Below are 16,609 nucleotides of genomic sequence, written 5' to 3' on the forward strand. Positions count from 1 at the left end.
TTTGTGGATCGAATTCCTTTGCGAATTATTTCGCTTTGCGGATTGCTTCAATTAGTGGATTGGTCCGATAAAATTTATAGTGTAATATTTCTTCTACTTAAATATTAACAGAAATAAAAATAGAAATAGAGATAAAAACTAGTTTGAAAAATTGTTACGCTCATTTCAATAATTAAGGCAAATAATTAGTTCTTTTATTGAAAACTTTATGCATGCCTCTAAAATATCATTTATTGTTAAGACGAATATTAAGGAAAATTTTCAAATAACTTAATAAATAATTAGTTCTTTTTCGGAAACTGTTTGTATGCATCAAAAACTATCACGTTTTATTAAGGCAAATATTAAGGAAATATTGAGGCAAATATTTCAATAAAAAGTCAGTAAATCGAAAATGTGATTTGATCCGTGTTTTCGAATTTTTAATCCGAAAAGTAATCCTTATTAACAATCTGATCCGTTTTTGTAGATTTTAAATTCAATAAATAATCCGAAATATTCGTCCGATCCGATATGGCAAACTCAATCCGATTCGTTTCTTTTTTTTTTTTATTTCACTTTTTTTTTCTTTTCAGATGCCTAAGCTGTCTAATATTTGGGAATTCTTCAGCAATGTGGAGGAAAACAAGGCAAAATGCAAGGCCTGTGGCAAAATATACTTAATCAATAAAAGCACCACAAGTCCAATAAGGAACCATTTGAAAAGAGTCCACTTGAATTTACATAAACAATTAGAAAGGAAAAACAAGCAAAAATCAACAATACCAGACATTTTTGATGAGCTTGCCTCTGAAGACTCAGATTTTGAACAAACACAAGAAAGAGGAAAAAAGAGGAGATGTCCACAAACACAAAAAGATACACCAGTATCGCCACAGCCTGGACCAAGTGGAACTTGTGGCACTTCCAACACACAGACACGGCAAGGCAGAAAACAGGCTACCAAACCTTAATGGGAAGTTACTGAAATCAATCAAATAAGAACTGTTGTTGACATTACTAAATGGGTGATTGAGGACACTCAACCATTTTCTATTGTAGAAACTGACGCATTCACCCGGATGATGAGAACTGCAACCAACGGTCAATTCAGAGCCATTACAGCAAAGAATATATCTACAAAATACATTCTTCTCCTTTTTAAATTCATCAAGGAACAAGTAAAAACATTTTCAATACAGACAAGTCAAATCTTGATGGAGTGGCCTTTACATCCGACGTGTGGACCACTGATCACACCAATTTGTCTTTCATGAGCCTTACACTCCACCATATAGATTCAAAGTTCCAATTAAAGCGCTTCTTGGTAGAAATGTCCTACTTCCCCGAACAACATACTGCCGACAATATTGCCAAGAAGCTCAATGAATCTATCAACAAACTGGAACTTGATTTTGGAGTCAAAACCTGGATAACAGTCGACGGTGCAGCTAATTTCCAAGCAGGTGTTAGGAAATCAATTGGGGTTCAAAGTGCAATTTGGTGTGTCGACCACCGTCTAAATCTAGTTGTCAGTGGTGCTGTCGATGATAAAAGATGTCCAAAATGGTCAATTCTCAACCACAAAATAACAAAAATAGTAGGTCACTTCAACCAGTCTTCTCAAAAAGCTATGACTTTAGTTAATGCTGCCAATGCCTTAAATAACTCCAGAACGAAGTAAGTACAGAGATGCCCCACAAGATGGAACTCTGACCTCTATCAAATGGACCCTGTGGTGGATCTTCTTCCGGCGATGCATTCTTTAAATAATCTGTTGTACAAAACCTACTGTTTCTGGAGGTTGTAAGTTGACAGATCTTTTACCAACAGATGATGAAGTGGAATCTATTCAATCTGTCATCCGGCTTCTGAGAGGCTTTTCAGAATTCTCTGAGAAATGCAGCAGTGAAAAGAATGTTAGCATCTGTTCCGTTATTAATTGCCTATACAACATCAGAGGAAGATTAGCAAGGGAGATGATCAAGCCAAAAACCGAGGTGTCATCAGAGCTTGCTCACTACTTCAATGAAGATCTAAACAAAAGATTCGAAGGGGAGTTGATGAATATTGAATTCTCTATAGCTCATTTTTTAGATCCTAACAGCAAGGGCATGTGCTTTGTGGATGAGGGGGAAAAATTTGAAGTAGTCAAAACTGCAGTAAAAAAAGCTATGGAAGAACTGTCAAAAAAAGAAATTTTGGCTAGCCAAAGCACTCCTTCCCCTTCAATGTTGGATGATGAAGATGATGACGACTTTGATTTCACTGAACAACTGAGGAAGAAAGTGTTTTGTGCAGGTTACATTAATCCTGGAGGTGAAACAAGCACCAAGAAAGCCATTTCTACTGAAATTGAGGGGTATTTGAATTCAAAACCAGTTCCAGCAAATACAAATGTACTGGAATTCTGGAAACAAAACCAGTATATTTACCCAATAATGTCAAGGCTGGCCAGAAAAAACCTCTGTATACCTGCTGCATCATCAACATCTGAAAGAGTTTTCTCAACAGCAGGGAATATATACAGCTCCAGAAAAACCAATCTTTCAATCTCAAAGGTTGAGATGTTGGTATATATGAAAGAAAACACTAAGCAACTCAGTAAAATTCAAGACATTGTGTGGCCAGGAAATGAATTTGGAAAATGATTAACTTTCAGTGTGATTTTGACTTTTTTTTATTTCTTAACAAGGAAATCATTTCGTTTCATTGTATATTTGAATATTATAAATAAATAAAAATGAATCTTAATTCGAAAGCTTTTTTTATTCTGAATCCGTATAAATCCGTAAAAATAATATCGGTTCGGATTCCAATTCGAAAAAAATTTTTCGAATTGCAATCCGATCCGAAAGTATCGAATCGGATTGCAATCCAAAAAAATAATCCGAAAAAATTTTAACGAATTATTTTCCGATAAATTATTTTCGGATCAAATCAATCCGTAAGTAGTTTGAACCGTTTAGCATAGATAATTCGGTGCACAATCCGCAAACCGATAAACAGTAACGAATCGGCGGTCTCTATGTTTAACTAATTAATTAACTTAGTTTGCATTTGCAACACTTTTGAGGAAAGAAAAAATTGTTATACATGTAAATCATTGTTTTACATTTTATTATTCTGGTAAAAGGTCTCCATCAAAAACTTGATTACTCAATAAAAAATAACTATTCTCCTGACCAAAATTAAGGCAAAAACGGGGAAGGGAGGTCGTTTACTAAAAACTATTGAAACAAAGAGGGCATATATAAAAATGGTCAGATAAGTACCATATATAGTAATGGTCAAATGATCAGTTATTTTTAATGAATTTATTTAGTTGTGTGTATTTAACGTTTTAAAGTCAATTTCCTTTTTTTAAAGATACATGTATCAAGGGGATACCAAAAAATTAACTCATGTATAATTTACGTTCGCTTCATATTAATCTTACTAATTAAAGTTCATATTATAAAAAATATTACAAGAATTTAGCTTTACTTTTTCGTCAATTTAAAGCATGACGAAGTGTTATTATTTTGTGTCAGTAACTAATAACGTATTGTTTTGAACTTAGCAATGTCGAGGAAAACGGTTCTGCCTTATACTGATATGACCTATGTCAGTTGTAAATAACTTAATGTTAAGTTATTGGTAAATTATTTTACCTCCGCATACTTTTTATTTTAATTTTACAGATGGTTTAATATCTTCAATTTGAAGGCGTTTTTCTAATTGGGTATAAGTTAAGGTTTCGCAACTTTAAATTGTGGAAAACAACCACTATAAATTAAGTAACAGACCGACCATAACCCGTATTACGGGTTGCTTTTTGCTTGTATTAAATAAAACTTGAAGCGCCAACAAAAAATGCGCTAATTTAAATATAAACCCTCCTTTTATTGGTTGCTAAAAAATCATAACGTCATTTGATTCGCTGTGGACTTAGTACGTTTTGAAGCTGTAACCCTGTTTGACTTAGCGTGTTTTGAAAATGTTGTGATATTTTCCCTAAATATTTTTAGGACCTAGAGTCTTTTATTAGGTTTAATATTTAAACAGACAATAGATTTCAGTATTTAGAGTGTAGAAATGTAATTAACTCAATTTTTTTATTTTTGTGACTTAGCGCGTTTTGCAGATAGGCTCCTCAAGTGGTCACAGAGGTCACTCCAATATTTTTGCATGGCAATAAAATAAATTCGCAGCAGCTATATTTTACTAAAAAAAAAACGAGGCAACCTCTTTTACCACATGCTCAAATCAATTAATATTTAAGAAATCAAAAAAGCAACAGAAAACTACGAAAAAACCTTTTTTTTTTGTATTACTAGTTTTACATAAAACTAAAAAACCTTGAAAAAACCTTTTAAATACCAACTTGACCTATATATATATATTAAACACCAACTATATATATATACAATGAATTAAAAACTGAATGTAAAAAAAAAAAGATAAAAATAAAAAACCGTTAAAAGTTTAAAAATGAAAAATCACTTAAAAATATGTACTAAATCCTTTTTTCCGCTTTACGACGCATATTGCGATCATTTTCAAAACGTGAGTACGTAAAAAACTGGCTTCGCTATTCAATAAGTAAAACAAATCTAAGGCGCCAAGTTGCCCATTGAGGTCATTTGTCTATGTAAATCGGTCAATTAGTTAATTAAATTTCCCTAGCACAAGCGCGAAAAGCTATTGTTGTTAATCGACCTATTTTAGAGAGACAATCGTCGCAAAGATTATTCTTCTCAATCTTTTATTTTTTATTGTTTTTTTTTTTTAAAGATGCTTAAAAAAATTGCATTTTAATAATACAACTTTTAATATTTTTAATATCATAGATAAAATTTGTTATCAACAGCAAAAAAAAAAAAAAAAAAAACCAAAAACATTTTTTTGAATTTTTTTGTCTGAAAGAAACACTTCTTAAATTTTACTAAGAAGTATTTATTCATTACATAAATCAATTTAAAATAAGGCGAAACAAAAAGGCCCCTAATCATCACATTAAAAACTGCAATCTTCTCAATCGAGTTCGATGGTGGACAATTTTGTTCATATCGACTGTATTTATTTACAATTCGATGATTTAATTGTAGGAAACGTTTTGAAAAATATCAGCATATCACTGACATATTTACTAATTTTGTTAAGTTATTTTTCAAAAAGTCCAGGCCTGCTGTTGAATCTTTGCCGTAGTTGAATTTTAACGGATGTATAAAGAGTAAATCTATGCCACAGTAGAGAAGAAGACGATAACTTCTTCTTAAGAGATCGCTACCGACCTCTCCTAGCACCTCTATACCTTTTAAGTTAATAATGTCTGTGGCAAGCAGCCTTATAATAATCGAAAAAACTATTTCATTTTTAAATGTGAAGTATTTTGATGAAAGCTTTTGCCTTGTGTAGCGGAATTTAAAAATTTTAGAGTGTTCACCATAGCAGATGTAGTTATAAGTACTTCATAACTTTTCTTTTTCCGTAAATGCTATTCTGCATCATCAAACGGTTTATATGATTTTTTTATGTGTTGAGAGAACTTATTTTCTGAAGGACTTTAACACTTAATTGTAAACCAAATGGGGTTTTCCGAAAATGAGAGACATCTCCTGATGAAACAATAAACTTTCCAAACTTGTAAGGGGATTCTGGACCTTGCAATAACTTGTCGAGATTGATGCTCTTTAGGTTCCAAATGTTAAGCAAAACGTCATCGCTAAAAGTAAAAAAACCAGCGTAATTGGGATGTATGGTCATCAGTTGAGCTGCACATTCATTATAGCTAAAATATCCTTTATAAGTTATTGAGTTAATAGTTGGATAAACAGATGTCGAGTTTTTTGCTCCGCAAAACAAGATGTGTGAAAAAACCTCATTATACATATTTAGAAGTAACGGAATATAATCGTAGTGAGGAGAGTAAAACGTGATCCGAAGAAGAACTTCACGAAATTGGTTTTTCAAACTGGTTTTAGAATCTTAGGAAACTTAATTTACAGATTTTGTTGAGTAAAAAAATAAAGAACCTTGTTTAAATTGATGTTAACGTATCGGAGATGACTGAATAAAGACGCAGCGGCTGTACATAAAACAAGAAACTCAGGTACGATGTCTTTTCATCCGTGGTAAGAAAAAAAGCTTTAGCAATGAATTTTTAAAAATATTCTTAAATTAAAAATAGAACTAATTACTTAGTAACGTTGCTGCTGTATTTTTAAGTATTCAGTATTTTTAATGATGTAGATTACCTACCTCATTCGTTCTAACAATATGGCTTTTTTATTTATGGTTAAATATAAGCTTTTACTTTAATAAACCCGCATACAAGTTCTTTGGCCTTTTCTCAAAACTAGAAAGGCTTACAGCAACCACGCAAAGAAGCTACATTGCTTCACCAAGCTTATTGTTTTAAATTATATATATATATATATATATATATATATATATATATATATATATATATATATATATATATATATATATATATTAGTGGGCAGTGGGCCCTTACGAGCTCTCCACCCTTGTTGAAAAACTAAGAAGAAACGCAGAAATGTATTTCGATATTTACAAATAACAGAGATTTGAGCATATGGATCACTAAAACCTCAAATCACACAACCACTATTCAGTGTGCATACCTTAATACACAGTGACTAAATTGTAGTATGTGTTTTTTTCCGTCAAATTGTATACCTTTTTTCGAATGAAAAATACTATTAATAATGAGTTAACTTTCCATTGTTTTCGCAAGTTTTTAAAATTTTCTCTACTGCAGAAAACACTATATTAAGCAGGGCTGTGGAGTCGGTAAGCTGCTGTTCCGACTACGACTCCGAATCCGACTCCGACTCCTTGATTTTATCATGGACCGACTCCGACTCCGACTCCCGACTCCGACTCCTTCATAAGTAACCAATTTGTAACAACAAATAGTTGTTTGTTTTACTACAGTTATTTGTTTGTAACAACAAATAACTGTAGTAAAATGTTAACATTAGCTATTTCATCACTGATACAAATAATCCAACCACTTAGTGCTTTAAACAATATTTATTAGAAAACAATTTCTGAACAAACAACTTTTCTGAACTCTTGTTATGCAATAAACTCTTATGCAGTCGCTAATAACATTATGAATTTGTCAAAATCATGTTTGAAATATTGTCAGTTGGACAATATTTCAAACATGAAAGAACTTGTTCTTCTTTAAGTTCATATTCTTTAAAAATCTTTTCTACTAAGACCTGGAGAAATTCGCTGGTGTGATTAGTTTTGGCGTCTATTACTGCCAATGTCTTGGTAAATGCTTCATTTTTTTCAAAAAAGAATTAAACATTGATTGCAAAATAGTTCACTCTGTTAAGAAACACAAAGTGTCCCTTGAGACATTCATTAAGTTCTTCTTTTCGTTTAACAGCTTCTTCAATCACTAATTTTCTAATATTCTCTCTCTCCAGAGAAACAGAGTTAATTGAATACTTACAGTCTTTCTGTTTGTGGAGCAACTCTTTGGTGCTTGGTGGTGGCACGCCTAGCTTTCTACTAAGAATATGTTAGGGGATCATGAAGTTATATAGTTTAAGGGAAGGTAGAGAAGAGCGCAAGGGAGGTGATATATGATTCTCAGTGATAAGCAGAAAAATACCCTATTGCTTATCACTGTTTTAAAGGCCTAAAAATAACATGTCAAACTCCTTGTCCTCCAGTTGTTGCAAACTACAGTTCCCATTGTGTCTGGATATCCTACAGCTTTCAGACCGTCCTGGGACTTGTAGTTTTGTAACATCTATAAAATCCTTATGAAAATTATGAAACTTTGAAAGATTTTTTTTTAAACCGGAGTCGGAGTCGGTACAATTTTTCCGACTCCGACTCCGACTCCAGCCAAAATGAGCTCCGACTCCGACTCCGACTCCACGACTCCGACTCCGACTCCACAGCCCTGATATTAAGTAACATTCGCGTCTTATTCTAACCTTTTGCGTGACGCACAAAAAATACCCCGTAATATTTTAAAGAGGAAGTTTCATAACGAACACAGTTTAATCTGAAGTTAATACCTGAGCGGGTAAAACTTTAAAAAAAAAGCCTTAAAGAATATCTAATTATCTCAGTAAAATAAATGCATAAAAGTTTTATAAGGATGTTCACTTTCTTTAAGGATATTTATATCTATAAAGATATCTCTATTAAAGTTTTCAACTTTTCTTTTTTTTTATCTGTATTTTTTTTTTATCTGTATAAACCTTAATTTCAGCTAATAAAAATATTTTTCCAAAGTATATTTTTGTACTTTTGTTTATGAGCTACTGAATCATCTTTTTCCACGTCTAGATAGACGTGGAAGCTTATTTGAGTGCTAACTCAAATGAACTGATTTTGGAACACATTTCCGCATATTTTCGGCGTTTCGATTTTGTCTTAATAGACGTGGAAAATGACCCAGCTGTTCCGAAAAACGATGGTAATAAAAAGTTTAACAAAGTTGATATCAGGGTTTTGTGGAAGCCAAATCATGTTTTTCAAAACATTTTCATCTGTTTATCGTTCTAATTAACTTCAGCCCAGTTGGGAACTACTTTTGGGATATTGTCCTGCTGAAAAATGAATCTATCACCATTTAATCGCAACCCCCGATGGAACTAGATTTTATTCAAGAATTTTATTATATTGTTCTTCTTTCAATAAACGATCAATTTTAATTACATCTCCACCTCCAGAGCTCCAACCATGTCTCATTGTAGGGATAATGCACTGTGGTGAGATCTTCTCTTTGTCTCTTCAGCGAAAGTAACACTTTTGGAAAAAAGAAACCCAAATATTTTGAACTTCGATTCGTCAATCCAAATTACTTTTTCAAAATCTACTACAATTAGAAATCAAACAATCCAGTTAAGGTTTTCAAATTCGTATATTTTTTATTCAACTTTGGGCCTCTTTATATGGAAAGCGGGCTTGCTCGGCAAACGAGCCAGCCCGTTTGCCGAGATCTCGACGTCGTCCTTATTGCAACTTAACTTTATTTTGCGTTTATATAAATAAACAAACTAGCCCGGATCGCTATCCGGGCCAGCTCGTTTATTCATATAAGCGCAAAATAAAATTAAGTTAAAATATTGATGAATGAAGTTAAAATATTGATATACATACATACATATATATATATATATATATATATATATATATATATAATTTTACGTATATGTGGTTGGTATAGAATTACTTAATTACAATCCAGTTCACCAAAAGTTGTAAATTATAATTTTGAAATATAGTAATTTCTTAAATCAAACATTCATAATTCTTAATATTTAAAACGCAATCTGTCTTAAGTTAACGTATATATAATGGAATGAAAAAAATGAATTCGTAAATCGTCTGAGGTTCGATGCAAGGGTCGCGCCGGAATTCGAACTTTAAAAAATTTTTGAGAACAATTTGGTTTTAGTTCTCTAGATCGGTTAATTCAGCGTTTGTAACATTAGTTAAATGAACATTGATACTCAGCTAGAGCTAAGAGAATTAGGCTAAAAAGAATCCGAGCAAAAACTTAATCCTGTTAGATATGTCAAATTTAGAAACGAATATGAACACAAGGCTAGGAATATGAGAATCAGGCTAGAAATATACTGAGTAAGAAATCATTGCAATTTAAAATGTCAATATTAAAACGAATATTGACACTAAGGAAGAGCTAAGAGAACAAGGCTAGAAATACACTGAGAAAGGTCAATATTTAAACTAATACTAACACTAGGCTAGAACTAAGAGTTTCATGCTAGAAACACACTAAATAAGACCTTAATCCGATTTAAAATGAAAATTTTAAAACGATTATTAACACTAGGCTAGAACTAAGAGTATCAGGCTAGAAATACACTGAGCAAGATCTTAATCCGTTTTAAAATGTAAATATTAAAACGAATATTGACACTAGACTAGATTTATGAGAATCAGGCTAGAAACACACTGAGAAAAGTCAAAATTTAAACGAATATTGACATTAGGCTAGAACTAAGAGATTCAGGCTAGAAATGCACAAAGCAATAACTTATTCTAAGTAGAATTGTCGATATTAATGCAAATATTGACTCAAGGCTAAAAATTTGAGAATAAGGCTAGAAATAGCTTTAAGACAATCTTTATTTATTCAAAAATTTGATTAGGGACTTCAATTTTAAAGGAAATAAAAGTGTTAGGGATAACGTTGATGACTCTCAAGTATTAGGTAATATTGATTGAGGAAAGGCTGTTTACCGATCTTGTGGGTGTGCGACATTGGGGCATAGAAACCTTTTCATCTGCGTGAGTCTTTAATTTCTTCATCTGCGCGAGTCTTTAGTTTTCTCTGGTCATCTGTTCGAACACAATTTTACTTTATATTTTGCCAAATAAGATAAAAAAACATCTAACTTTTCGTTTTTGAGGTTTGAAATTTAAAATGATTGTTTGAGTATGAGTTTTTAAATGCTGGGATTTTAGTTATGTCAAATTACCTCTGTAGCGCATATGTGGTATGAAAATTGTGCGAAAAATTATTAACATGAAATTTTACATTTGACTTTTTTCTAAGAGGTTGTATATTCAGTTGGGGCAAGCTCGGGCAACTGATTTTCTTTTTTTCTTTTTTTTTTTTTTTTCTGAATTCATATAAACCTATGAATGGGAAAAAGTTAAAACTACGATGGAATCTGGTGGAATCTCTTAGTTTTTCAACCAAACTCATGATTAAAGAAATAAAAAATCAATATGGGGCACTTTTATAAAAATCTTAGGAATCTGTAACCAAACTGCAGTGCCAAAATTATCGTTTATAGTTACCAAATTTCTTAAACATATGCCTTCAAATTATATTTTGAACTGTTTTTACCCGTATCAACCTATAATATATACTAGCAATAAGCAACCCGTAAAACGGGTTATGGTCGGTCTGTTAATTTATAGTGGCTGTATTCCACAATTTAAAGTTGCGAAACCATAACTAATACCCTTTTAGAAAAACGCCTTCAAATTTAAAAAATTAAACCATCTGTAAAGTTAAAATAAAAAGTATGCGGAGGTAAAATAATTTACCAATTATTTAATAGAGTAATTTACCATTGACATAGGTCATATCAGTGTTAGGCAGAACCATTTTCCTCGATATTACCAAGTTCAACGCAATACGTTTTTAGTTACTGACTCAAAATAATAACACTTCATAATGCTTTAAATTGACGAAAAAGTGAAGCTAAATTCTTGTGATACTTTTCATGACATGAACTTTAATTTATAAGATTAATATAAAGCGAACGTTAATTATACATGAATTATTAACTTTTTGGTATCCCCTTGATACATGTTTCTTTAAAAAAGGAAACTGTCTTTAAAACGTTAAGTTCTCTTCAATATTTTGGCACTAATAAAGGACCTCCCTTCCCCGTTTTTGCCGTTTTACCTTAATGGTGGTCAGGAGAATATTTTTATTAAGAGTAGTCAAGTTTTTAATGAAGACCTTTTACCAGAATACCGAAATGTAAAACAATGATTTACGTGTATAAGAATTTTTTCTTTTTAATATTTATAAGAATTTAACATATATAAGAATTTTTTCTTTCCTCAAAAGTGTTGCAAATGCAAACTAAGGTAATTAATTAGTTAAAAACCTTATAAAATTTAAGTAACTCGATATTTGAAAAATGCGCTAAACTACAATATTAACCACCAAATTACGTACAGCAAATTATTAGGCTTAAAATAGAGAAAACTTTAAAAAAAATTGAACTAATTGCATACATTTATATCATTTTAACTGACCAAAATTTACAATAAAAGGTAATCAGGTTTCTTTTTATAAATCGTATAAATGCGTCAATCGTAAATCCTAAAGAAAAAAAAAAAAGGAATTATGATACTATAATTACAACAACAACAAAAAAAAACATAAATAAAACACCACATAAAAACTGAAAATCGATGTACCTATTTATAGTAACCCATTTTGACATGGCAGTTAATATAAACATTTATCGAAAATGTAACAATAAAATCTGTTTCGAAGTACAAAAGGATTAACAATACTATATATGTATATAAAAAAAAACAACCAATTTAAGATATAAATTGCATTTTTACCATGTTGTCTTGGCTTTCAGTAAATAAATAAAAGCAGTAAGTTCCAATAATGAAACAACCTATTATTCATTTTTTACAATAGTCACCAACATGAAGGTGTCTATTGTTAAAAATGAATACCAACACAAAACATCACAACAATAACACATAACAATAGAATATTAACATCCTTGATCCTAAAATCCAGTGAAGATAACAAACCAAATTAAAATATGAAAGGCAAAATTAGAAAACCAATTTAAAGTTAACTATATTTATCTTTTTACTAAACATATAAATACATAAAAGTATATTTGTTTTTATGTTCAATATTAGTTATTCAATTACTTCAAATTTAGGACATGAAAACACCCTGGATTTAAAGATCAAGGTTGCATACTCTCATACACATTACGCTAAACATTAACAGACATTATTATGTGTTTTGAGAATAATTAAAAAAGGCTACACAACACAACCTAGCTCCAAAGCAGTAACTCCGCCTGGCACTAAATGCTGCCAAGTCACAACTCTGCTATAAGTACATCGCTTGGGTGGCAAGGTTATCAATCTTGCTCAACATACTGCCAAATCACACCACTTTGAAAACATGGAAACAACATAATTTAAACATATATACAACTATAAACAAATATGGTTTTATATAACACATTTGATTAATAATCTTTTCAATTTGATGAAGAGTAGCTTGTTCAGCTATTAGAAGTGGGACTGAGTGGTGAATGAAATCTTCCATCATAAAAAATTTGTATGTATTCCAGAGATGTAAAGGATTGTCAGGTTCACAAAAGGTCAAAATAATTGAAAACAACTGTCTAATTTTTTTTGGCATATGTGTTAAAACCGCCTCAGAAAGAGTATTCTGCCATTCAGTGTCATCTTGCAACAGACCTTTCAAATCACATGCTACACAAAACGTTTCAAGGACAATACCATTAACAGTATGCACATCCTCCCAAGATGTTGCTCCTTTTGCTTGCAAAAGTAACAGTCTAAGAAAAAACTATTCTCCAGTTGGATTAACTTTATACATTCTTACTATCACCTTATTACCACCCCTTTGTCTAACCTTCCATTTACAATGTTTATCATCAAATATAAAGTGATAAGGAATGTCTACATAAGAATAGCAATATGCTCTTTCATTTTCAGTATTTAACTTAAACCATGCCATTAGGTGCATATCACGCTGAGCTGCACGATCTAAAGCCATATGTTCTGCTCCTTCTCTAAAATATATTAATTGATTTTCAGGTAGATGTTTACCAAGTCACAGCACTTTAAAAACACAGAAAGAACATAATATAAACATATGTACAAACTATAAGCACAATAAATGTGTTTAAATATGTATATAAGGTTAGATATATACTAATACTAAAATAAATAAATACCTTATATACATATTTAAACACATTTTTAAAACAATTATGTAACACATATTAACACATACACAAACAGTAAAAAAACACTTTACATTATTATAAAAACACATTGATAAAACAACTATAAAGCACTTATTACCACATACACATACATATCAAAAAGCATATATGCAAACAATAAACATGTGCAAACAAAAATTTTAAAAATGATGCGAGAAAATTTAAAAAGATACAAAATATATATTTACAAACAATAATCTTTACCTTCTTTTTTTTCTTCATAAGAACTGTAATCCTCATAACAAAATTTAACCTTTACATACAATAACATGTGACATGCGTTGTTAGTGTTGGCACAAAATTTTAATTTATTTTTCTAAATTTTCTAAAAAAGAACAAAAATAGTTAATAGCATCACAGAAATTTCTAAGTATTAATAACCCTTTTATGGAAATAGCATTAGTATAACTTTAAATAACATCCATACCCCTATTTTCTTTCTAAAAAATAAAAAACTAAAAATAAAACTGCTAAAAGAAAAACTAAAACAAACAAAATCTAAACGATTTAAAAAATTAAAATCCTTTCTACTTTAAATCCTTTCTACTTTATCTAATAAAAATTTTAATCCTTTCTACTTTATCTGATAAAAATGTATATATAACTATTTCATATACTTACTTCAATTATAATATGATATATAATTGATTAAGATGATTCTTTATGTAATATATCTAAACTAATAATTAAATTCCAAAAGGAAAAAAGTTTTAACTCGCTCAAAAGATCTTTCTCCAATGGCCGCGTGCATTTGAAGAACGCGCTCTACCAAAGCCTAGTAACTAATTCAAAGCCTAGGAACTAATGACGAAACGACGTTGAACATTAAACGTTAAACATTAAGCATTTCTGTAGCACGGTTTGTAGATTTGTGGTCCTAATATCAATGAAATACCCTATGGAAACCCTTTTAATGGGTGAAAGTGCATGTCATATGGAACACAAAATGAGTGATTTGAAAATCCTGGATTAAAATCCAACAGACTTATTTAGCTTTGAATGTTTTACTACGAAATACCCATGCATTTAGGCTATGAGTAGCCCAAAAAGTTTGTTGAAAAAAAATTTTTTTGCATTTTTTTTACAAAACACAACATATTAGCCTGTAAAATTCAAACCAATATTCTTTAACTAATTTATTTTCTAAGTGAGTTCGTTTTCAAGTTCTATTACAACCTTGGATTTACATTAATGGATTACAGAGAAAAGGCATGTTCTGAAGAAAATTTTCTTTTCTAAAAGGAGCTCCATTGGTGGAATAGCCTCAAGGACAAACTTGTTATCTTGAAATTCAATCAAAGGCACATGAATGACATTTTTGAATTCCTTCGACTTTCTTGAATCTCCTCCTGCCGGGATGTATTCAGAATGCTGTCTTCTGATCTGGCCAAAAGTCCGAAGTTGTCCACAATTTTCAAGACCTGGACATGCAGCATCACACCAACAACAAGGGTGTTTGCGACTGTGAGACTGAATGCCACAAAGAATGTTGGCCAGCTTTAGGTCACATGAGACAACCAAAGAACCTGTTTGGCATTTTTCTTTGACTTGAATGAGGTCGAAAATGGCCTTCACATTCTGGTAACTCTCAGGAGTGTTTTGTGACAGTGCTATCAGCATCTGCTGCTTAACACTCGTTTTTTTGGTTGATGCTGGTGCCATCAGCATGATTGTCTTCTGTACTGGGCTGTGTGGAGGAGTCTCATCTTCTTCCAACACAATGTGAGTGAAACTCACTTTCAGAAATGATCCACCACCATCAATCCCGAGTTTTAAAATGGAAGATTCTGATAGTTTTCGTGATGCTTTGAAAATATCACTAAGATTGCTGAGGCTCTGGCAGTGCACAACTTGACAAGTTTGACCATTCTCTGCCAATCATAAGTTGCTGACCATGAACTGTTCATTAAGTTTCTGGCCGGCTTGAGCAAACTTCAAAGGAAAACTTGGCTCCACCAATCTAATTGGGCTGATTTTATTTAGTGCTGAACCTAGTTTTCGCATGCCATTGTTTGAAAGTCCTGTATTTTGCTGAATTTGAACCATGGTTCTTTGAATAGCTGCTGAGCCGATGACGGACCTTTAAAAACAATAAAATAACATCCATTAGGAAAAAAAAAAATTTATTCTTGCAATGAGAATGATTTAAAGTAAAATTAGGTTGATGAAATAAAATTGAAGCAGGATAATTAATTAAGAGATGAATTTTTAATAAAAGCAGTTGCAATTAGCATTTTAATTAATATAAAAGCATTCTGATTTCTTTTTCTCATAATTATTACAGGTCATAAATTAAACGTTTGTGAATCAACATTTTGAGTGCCTTTAATTTAGCATAATGATACTATGATAATTAACTAGACAATAGAAGTAATTACCTCTCCTCAATGGCAAAAGTTTTCCACAAGGCTGACTGAGTCTAATAGTGCCATTTGGAGATGAGCTTTAGGATACTAAGACTGCTGCAGCCACTTTCTCTGCACCTACGAGATCATCTGTGGCCATTTTTCTCAGGTTTTCATGGCAAGTTCCGATGGTGAAGTTGTGAGGAAGTCCTCGGCCAACAATTGACAAGCACTTTGTGCAGCGCTTTTCAGAACTCTGAGAAATTTGCTTAGGAACTTTTTCCTCGGATTCTTTGACTTTGTCAAACGGATGCTTTTCCTTTCCTTTGATCTTGGCAATTTGGCATAAAAGGCACTCATAAACTGACGAAACTCTGGTTGTAGGTTTGATAGAAATTGACTTGAAGTCAAAAAAGTTTAGGCACATGTTTGATTTTTCCAGCACAAAGTTTTCCAATTTGAGATCTTCATGAAACACAAGTAGCCAAAGGCACTCTTTCATCACTGAAATCTATGTCTGTTTGAATCAGTTGAAGAATTTTCAACTTAGAGTTTTCAGTCAACTCTTAATTACCCTTTTTCATGCATATAACACAAAAAGGTTTTCTGCAATCTTCATGAGTTTTTGCAAATTTAGGCATCTTTAAATTTATTTAAAAAGCGCTCACTGTGTTTACATTTTGCTTTCTTCTTTGAATAATTACTGCCATTTCCCGAAAAAATTACTGGCCGGTA

At 31.6% G+C, this 16,609-nt stretch overlaps 1 protein-coding gene and 1 long non-coding RNA gene across 5 annotated transcripts in view; both read right to left on the reverse strand.

Annotated features, from left to right (window-relative positions):
• The window catches only part of LOC145181357 (uncharacterized), a 55,060-nt gene extending 48,408 nt beyond the window's left edge, over positions 1-6,652 (reverse strand). For 2 of the 3 annotated variants that reach the window (XM_090065738.1, XM_090065739.1), the window contains exon 1: positions 6,609-6,652. The gene's annotated coding sequence lies outside the window, so the exon portion shown is untranslated. The remainder of the gene's footprint in view (positions 1-6,608) is intronic. The other variant, XM_090065736.1, reaches the window with a different exon arrangement.
• Positions 6,653-11,728: 5,076 nt separating this feature from the next.
• On the reverse strand, positions 11,729-14,302 carry LOC149882743 (uncharacterized). 2 transcript variants are annotated; one of them, XR_016444661.1, is made up of 4 exons: positions 14,151-14,302; positions 13,734-13,969; positions 11,932-13,313; positions 11,729-11,833 (listed from the first exon to the last, which is right to left on the reverse strand). It is a non-coding gene; the product is annotated as an uncharacterized LOC149882743 (long non-coding RNA). The 2 variants fall into 2 exon arrangements; XR_016444660.1 differs by having other exon boundaries at positions 11,732-13,313; positions 14,151-14,279.
• Positions 14,303-16,609: the final 2,307 nt, after the last annotated feature.

Source organism: Hydra viridissima, unplaced genomic scaffold, assembly GCF_058129835.1.
Source record: "Hydra viridissima isolate aposymbiotic clone 2 unplaced genomic scaffold, HvirCarnegie_v1 scaffold_10, whole genome shotgun sequence".
Lineage (NCBI taxonomy): Eukaryota > Metazoa > Cnidaria > Hydrozoa > Anthoathecata > Hydridae > Hydra > Hydra viridissima.